Raw genomic sequence first — 8,200 nt, forward strand, 5'->3', positions numbered from 1 at the left:
TTCTTTTGAAGTACAGAAGCTTTTTAGTAAGATGAGATCCCAGTTGTTGATTCTATCTGCTAGTTCCCGTGCTACTGAGGATTTGTTCATAAAGTCTTTTCCTATACCAATGTCTTCCAGAGTTCTGCCTAACTTACCTTCCAGCAAGTTTAATGTTTCTGTTTTAATATTTAGATCTTTAATCCATTTGGATTTTAATTTAGTGCATGAGCCAACTTTATTAGAATTATGGCATTTGTGCACTTCTTGGACAATTTGCCAGTCTGTGGTTGCTGGATCATTTGAAAAACCAGTCACAATTCATTTTATGGTCCAAATTGTTTTAAGGGCCCTTGGCTCTATTTATTTCAGTGCAATGTATACTTATGAGCCAGGTTCTCTAAGCAGAGGGTAGTGCTAGATGCTAGAAATAGGGAGTGGCTAAGGAACAACTGAACACTGTCTTCTTCAAGAAATAGTAAATACTGCTAAGAGCCAATACATGAGGTGAATGACAAACAGAAAACACTGAAGTGAATGTATGAGCAAGTGAAAAGAAATGTGAGGACAGAGGTTTATCCTGGTTGGCAAAACTAAACAGTGAAGGATGTAGTATTTAGACTCGGCCTTGAAAAATGAGTAAGATTTGACCTGAGAAGATGGGAAGAGACAGACAGACCTTTGTATGCAAACCAAGTTAACATCTTTGTGGCTATATTCAGAGATACAATGAATTTGACTGAAGTTACAGCTTTGGAAGCACAGAATCACTAGGTTTATAACTACAAGAAAGTCTAGAATGCCAACTACTCATTTTAAAAGCTCAGATTTTTTTAAATTACAGAAGATCTGTTTAGAAAAGCATGTTGGAATAACTTATGGAGCATCTAAAATGCCATGTGGACTCCATATCACAGGTAATAGATATTTTCTGGAGGTTTTTAAGGTTTTACAGTAGAACTACATATATTTGCAGCTATTATTCCTCTTTGGGACCCCTTTATAGTAGCAGCTCTCAATCTGGTCAAGTAGCTGCAGTTCTGGTTAAAATCCTACTTGCTAAGCCCAACCTTAAAATTTGTGATTCAGGTCTAGGTGGAGCTCAAGAATCTGCATTGCAACAGGTGACACTGATGCTTTGGTCATATGTGTTAGCGCATACTTAGTATACTCTTGTATACTACTGCTTCTCATATATGAATTCCCATTTCGTCTGAGGAGCTTTAGAAGCACTGCACTAACACCTGAACCAGCTAGTCAAGTAGCGCTGCATGTGGATGGGAAATAGCTAGAGGCAATTTTATAAACCTCCCAGGTAGTGTGCTCGGTCAGCATATCTAGTCTTTTCTTGGGCATAGGAATCTTGTTAAGTTGCAGGTCTCTTTTTAATAGGTCCAGTAATCTCCCTACAGGCTTCAGTGGTGTTGGTCAGTGACCCTCACTTTAAGCAGCAAGCTCTAGGAAGTTTAGTATTTCTCGTTTTTCCTTCTCACATTTCCTTCCAAGTTCCTGTGTAGTGTTTGTCCCAAAGTCCCTCTCTACTCCAATACAACGTAATAACACAGCATCCCAGAACCTTCATTCGAATCATGGATAAGCAGAAGCCATGGAGAGACTGGGTGATGCACTCTGGATATGGTCAACCACCCAGGTGACCTGGAGAGGGACTCCGGGCAAAGCGGCACACAGCCAGGGGCAGTGCAGGTGACTGCACGACCAGGGGCCCACAGGGAGGCCTGTCATTGGAAGCCTTCTGTCCTGACCACCTGTCACAAGGGGCAGGCCACCCACACGCTGCAGCCAGTGCTTCTTTCCACACTCCTGGGAGGCACTTGCCTAGTCGCTCTCAACAACTTACATTTTCACACAAATTGCTCTTTATTGTAAGCGTAATTCCCAAAGAAAGAATAAGAAGCTTCCTGGCATATCTATTAATCATGAACGAGATTGACACTGGGAATGAGGAAAGGGAGAAAAAGACCTATAAAGTAAATGGAAAATGCCCATCTGAAATGAAGATTCTCTGACAGGCCTGGTAGCATCTGCACCCTGCACACTAGCTTCACCGCCTCCTCTCTTTCCTTTGTATGTGTGTGTGGGAGCCAGGCAGGGGAGCAGAGGGATTCTTTCTCCTTTTATTTTCATCCATGAATTCTGACAATGGTTTGAAGTGCTCTTGGCTAGAAAACTACGCTTGGAGGTGTTAAAAATGAAAACATTCCAAGGTTGTGAGGCAAATCTCCCTCCCTCACAACCTTGGGTAGATCAACCCCAGGACATCCAAATTATTTCAATTAAAAGAAGATAATCAGTGCACAGGCTGCACAGTGCTGTTATTGAACAAAAGAAAGAAAACTGATTGTTTCGCCAAGCCATGTTTATAGGAACAAAAGCCTCTGGAAGAGTCTAGCCCCTAAAATTCTTCTTGGTGGGAACTCACTGGATCCCCCTTGGGACAGGGAACTGATAATTGATTTACTGATTCTATGTGGGTAAGGACATGTTTGCAAGAGATCCAGGAATGACTTCCAAATGAACGCGAAGATAGATACATGCACAAGGAATCCAGGCCACTCGTGATACTCTCTGATACTTACAAATTTGGGTCAGTCCCTCAATTAGTTTAGCTCCTCATCTGTGTGAGTATAGAAACAAAAGCAACTTGGAGCCCTTGCGGGTTGGCGGAGCATCTTAAAATACCCTCTGAAAGAGGCAGGGCTGTAAATTCAAAACAGACTTCCAAAATAAACTCAGCAGGGTAGCACTCCAGGAGCCCGCAGAGCCAGACCCTGTTGGCAGTTTGAGGTGTTTGAAAATTCAGTACCCTGGATGGTTACAATCCTTCTCCGTGAGCCTGCTGCTCCCTAGAAGAATCAATCATTCTGAAATACAGTGTGATCTCTCCCTGGCCAGATGCGAGTTTTCACAAACCCTACACACTCACTCCCCGCCGCATCCTAGCAGCCCTCTGTGTTGGGGCTGGGGTGGAGACTGGAAATATTCCCCAACGAGTGGTCGTCCTTTGTGTGAAAGCCATACTTGTGACAAGTGAAGGTAGCTCAGAACTCTAGTCCTGGGTGGTGTCTGGGGTAGTGGGTGGTAACAAGTGCGATTCACTCAGACCTAAATCTAAATTCTGTCCAGTCCATCTAGGCCATTTCTGCTACCAGAGCAAATTTGATGTTTTGGAGCATAAGTACAGATCATCTGTTGTGCTTTAAAGTGGGTGTTTTTTTTTTTTTTTTAAGGAGCTAATTCGGTTGTGCAACACCATCAAAAAGAGTCACTTGTAAATTATATTTAGGTGTGTGTTCCACTCCTGGTGAGGGTGATTCATAGACATCTTCATGCCATTATGTAACTCTGCTCACAAGGAGGCCTCCAAACCCCTCCTGCTACACAGGAGAAACCCCCTGCCCATCTGTGCTCACCCAGAATGGTCTCTGCTCGTTCTTCTACCTGCCTCAGCCTTTGGGTAGGGAAGAGATTTGTAAAGTGACCAACATGTTGTCACTTGCCTGGGACTTTCCTGGTTTAGCTGAACAGCCAGTGTTCACATGGGAAATGGCTGGTGCTCTAACAGGCCTCAGGGCTGTGGGTGTGGCCTTAGCCCTGGCCAGCAGACTATGGGGCCACCCAGGCGTCTGCTCCAGCAGGAAATGAACAAGGCCCCCACCTCTAGGGTCAACGGCAGGCTTGGGACACAGCAAGGGCTGCTCTGGGAACACAGAGGACTGTGTTCTTTTCCACTTGGGACTTTGGATGGGCGTGAAAGAGACCACAGGGCCCTACAGATGAAAGGCTTCTAGTTCTACTACTCTGAAGTCAACTAGATGAAGCCAGAAATCTTGTGAACAATGAATACAAGTTTTGGAGCCAACTTGGACTCAAATATTAGTTATGCCACTTTTATTCTGTGTCTGGGGAAAATTATTTTATTTTTCCCAGCCTTAGTTCCCTTGTGATTATAAAAGATCATGAGTTTTGTACTCAAACTTCTGGATAGTATTTTCCATATTAAAAGTCCACCAGTTCTGGTATGCTACTGCAAAGTAGGTGAACTATAGATTTAAAAACCTTCTGTAAATTGTAAAAAGTTAGAAGAAAAAATTTTGAATGTTTTTACCATAAAGAAATGATAAATGTGTGTAGCTATGTTTCACTTGATTTAAATGTACACAATATGTACATGAATTAAAACATCACATGGTTTCCTATTAATGTGTATGACTTTTATGTTTTTATGATCAGCTAAAAATTAATTTTAAAAGAGCTTGTCAAATTCCAGTTTGTTTCTCTTAGACATCACTCTGAGAAAGTGACCTTGGCTTTCTAACCAGGTTTGTGCTATCTCTTGCACATTTAATTTCCTTTGGCTTTCAAGCAATTGTTGCTCTGTGTGCACTCTTTGAAGTAAAACAACTTCCATAATAAATCAGCTTCCAAACTTCAGTGGTTTCTTTTAATAGAAGTTTGCTTCTCCCTTTTAGAAGTTTGATGCAAGTGGAGAATTCTGCTCCACATGGATATTCAGGAATCCAGGAACTTCTATAGTTTTTAGTACATGGTTCCAAGATACAGTACAGAAGTCTTTTCCACCATATCACTAGAATTCATATACCAATGGGGAAAAACTAGTCATGTGGACCAACTCAAATGCAAGCATGTTACTGCAAAGTGTGGCAGTTCAGTATTACAGCCAAGTGTTACAGCTATCTGAAGGTCTTCAGAGGCAAAAAAGCCAAGAGGCACTGGGAGAGATAGAAGGAAGCTTTTATAAGGCCAGTGGGCCTGAGGAGTTTGCACTCTGAACTCTAAGCCTGGAACAGAAATGGAAACAACTTTCTATAGAGATCTATGGGATGGAGGGGCTGGATTTATGTGGTGGGCAAGGATGTTTACAATGTGGAAGGGCAGAGTTAACAGAGCATCTTGAAATGTCAGGTAGAAACATCTTGCAGCTTGAACAGTTACATTTGTGGATCCAGTGGCTTTAACAAAACATCTTAGGATTCCTGGCAAAAACATGGTGGGTAGGGCTTGGGAACAGACAAGGGCCTGTCATATTGTGCATTATTTTCTTATCAAACAGAGCTAGAAATGGAGTCCTTGGATGTGTAATTATTTCCCACCCACAATTCTAACTAGAAATTGTTCTTCCATGTAATCACTTTTTCAGACTTTTAAAATGTATGCAGCACTGTTCTGGACATTCAAAATAAAAAGGTAATTGAGAACCAGCACTTATCTCAAGGAGCTTGCCTTAAATCTGGATAAACTATGAACCTTTCTTTACCTCTATTCCATGGCTTGGAACGATAAGATTCATTCTTGGTTGATCGAGCAATAACAAAAACAGAGTACATGGGAGGGAATCAACTAATAACCAAATATAAAGATGAGCTTGGTCTCAAAGGATTTTTGTATAAAAACCTTGTCCATGGATAAGAAAACATGAGATCCAGAGAATTTAAATGACTTGCCTAAATTAGCATCAAAACAAGGTCAATATCCTGTTCTTTCCATCTTCCAGTCCTAAAGTAGTTCCCAGTACATTGAGCTCTTTCTAATGATCATGCAACATATTATGATTGTATGGACTCAGCCCTTTTTAAATTTGTGTTTAGGTAAGTGGAATCACCATTACGCCTCCAGAACATATGGGCATCATTGCTTCATTGGGAAATTATCTTGCCTCCCTGGAATATTGTCTTTATCTCCACTTTGGATTCTCCCTGCATTTAGCACCTCCATTTGTGTGCACAAAGACTGTCTACTTCACCTCAGGTGATAATTCCTAACAGACTTAATCTGTCCCATTTGAAGGCTTACATCTCCCAGAAGTTTGAGCAATGCTTTGTTTCAACACACAGTGCTCTCTACCATGTACCCAAAGTTATTGGTCATAGCTGTAAATCTGTTTAGCTGGTGTGTAAAAATAATAATTGCTGTACCTCCCAAAGAATCCATGTATGTTGGCCCAAATGGCCAAGTCAGTGTGATCTATTAATTGAATTAGTACTGTCAGCTTTTGTATAGAGATATAAGGAAGTCTTGGGGACTCTTGAAAATGAGCAGTAATCCTGACCTTCAAGTCCCTAGGCAAAGAGTATTCCCAGTACAGAGGTAATGTTTTTCTTTAATAGATATTTCCTTTCCTGATATGAAAACTTTTACCTGCCATAACTGTGAATCTAGTGTGTACTTCTCAGAGGGACAGACCCATGAGACTGGAACTTAGGCTACTACTGAAAATTCCAAATCTTTAGCCAGAAAAATGGGAACAGTGGAGATGTGTAAAATAAAATAAGGGGAAACATTTTACCAATATTTTAAAGTAAGTTCCTTGAAGATAAAGGCCATGTCTTCATTTTTTTTTTCTTCCAGTGCCCCAACTAGAGCCATTCAATGAATTCCATTTGTAATCCTAATGACTCTAGCAATGAGACCTTGGAGAAGCTTATTCTGTTTCTGAATGAAGAAGCTGCCGTACACCCTGAAATTCTGCACCTACTCTTCCCAAACAGTGAATCTATTCTGGACCAGAGCACATGGCAGTGGAATTTCTAAAGTAGATCAATTTGGGGACCTTGCAGTGAACACACACACACACACACACACACACACACACACACACACTCTCTCTCTCTCTCTCTCTCTCTCACACACACACACACACACACACACACTCACCAAGTGGCCCACAGATAAATAACTAGGAAGGGCTAGAAACTGTATAATCAATTCTCCAATATGTACGTGCCTGTGCTTCTGATTATGTGGCTAATTGAAACTCCCTGGAGAGTCTCAGATACTACTATAGTATGAAATCTAGGCACTCAGCTGTTCATCTGGAAGAAGTAGTGCCAGATAGGAAGTCTGATTTCCTGATATATAAATAAAATGAAGTTTTTCTTTAGTCTTAGATGTGGATATTTTAGCCACTACCAAGTTTTTACCTACTTTCCCCAAGAAAGCTACAACATTGATTAATCTTCCACAGACATGTTTTAGATTGGCTGAAATAGCCAAGTTTCTCCTAACTTGACAAAAAAATCTATTCCATGTGCCCGAATTCGGGCCCACGCAAATTTTTACCATGAACAAAAAAATACCTTATATGTGTTATCAAAAACAGTTGGAAAGAACTGGCTACATTTTTCTACACTAGTATCATCAGACTAATGTCATTTCAATCAGTCGTTTGCCGTTGCTCTCTTGGGTGTGTTTAACCACAGGGTTCAAATTAAGCTGTTCCAAGAAACCTGTTCCTTCTGGATTCTAAATCTGAATGTATAGTTCATGTTCTTATCCTTCCACATGTAGACTCCTGAAGATTAATTTTGAGTTGACAATATATGGGTCGCTGTTGGACATTAAGAATTAAAAGAAGGGCCAGGGACTGAGCTCAGTGGTACCACGCTTGCCTCACACATGCAATGTTGTGAGTTTGATTCCTGGTCCTGGAAAATAAATAGACAAATAAACAGAAAAGAATTCAAAGAAGAATAGGTCATTTCATTCATATTCACACAGTTCACCGAGAGAAGGAAACAAGCATATGGCTGAGCTGTCGTCATACTGAAAAATAGATCAAGTTCACTTAGGATGCCCTGCATCACCACACCGCTGCACATCTCTGGGAGAGGTACATATGATTTTTCTGTGATTGGTAGCCCCAGGGAGTGATGTGAATGTGCCAGTAGACATGTGCAACATGGCCTCTTTGAGAGGGATCAAAACAAGGCTTTCTAGGTGATGAGACATTTGAGTTGGGCCTTGAAACAGTGAGCAAATAGGCAAATCATAGAAGAGTCTTGCATGGAGTAACCCAGATAATAGGATAAAAATAGAGAACTTCAAATGAGTAAGCTAAAGTTAAGTGGACAAGAGGAAGTATGGCAGGAGGTGGGGGCAAAAGCCAGACAAGGAAACATCCTCTATGCCATATTGAGGAATTTGAAAAGCATCTGGTTAGTTCTAGAAAATCTTTCAATGGTTTTAAATATGGAAGTGACTTGAGTTTTTCAAAGTTTATTTTGCAGTCAATTTGGGAAGTGGATCTGTGTAGGGAAGAGGTAGAGAGAGTGGTGGACTAGAGAACGGAGAGACTGGTGAGGAGGCTGTTGAAATAGCTCAACAGAGACAGAAATCTGATTTAGGATGATGAGGTCAATGTTGATTCCAGAAGTTTCAGAGGTGAAATTCATAGCTCGAGGTG

This window comes from Fukomys damarensis, unplaced genomic scaffold (assembly GCF_012274545.1).
Source record: "Fukomys damarensis isolate Sample0158 unplaced genomic scaffold, DMR_v1.0_HiC HiC_scaffold_6, whole genome shotgun sequence".
In the NCBI taxonomy this organism is placed as follows: Eukaryota; Metazoa; Chordata; class Mammalia; order Rodentia; family Bathyergidae; genus Fukomys; species Fukomys damarensis.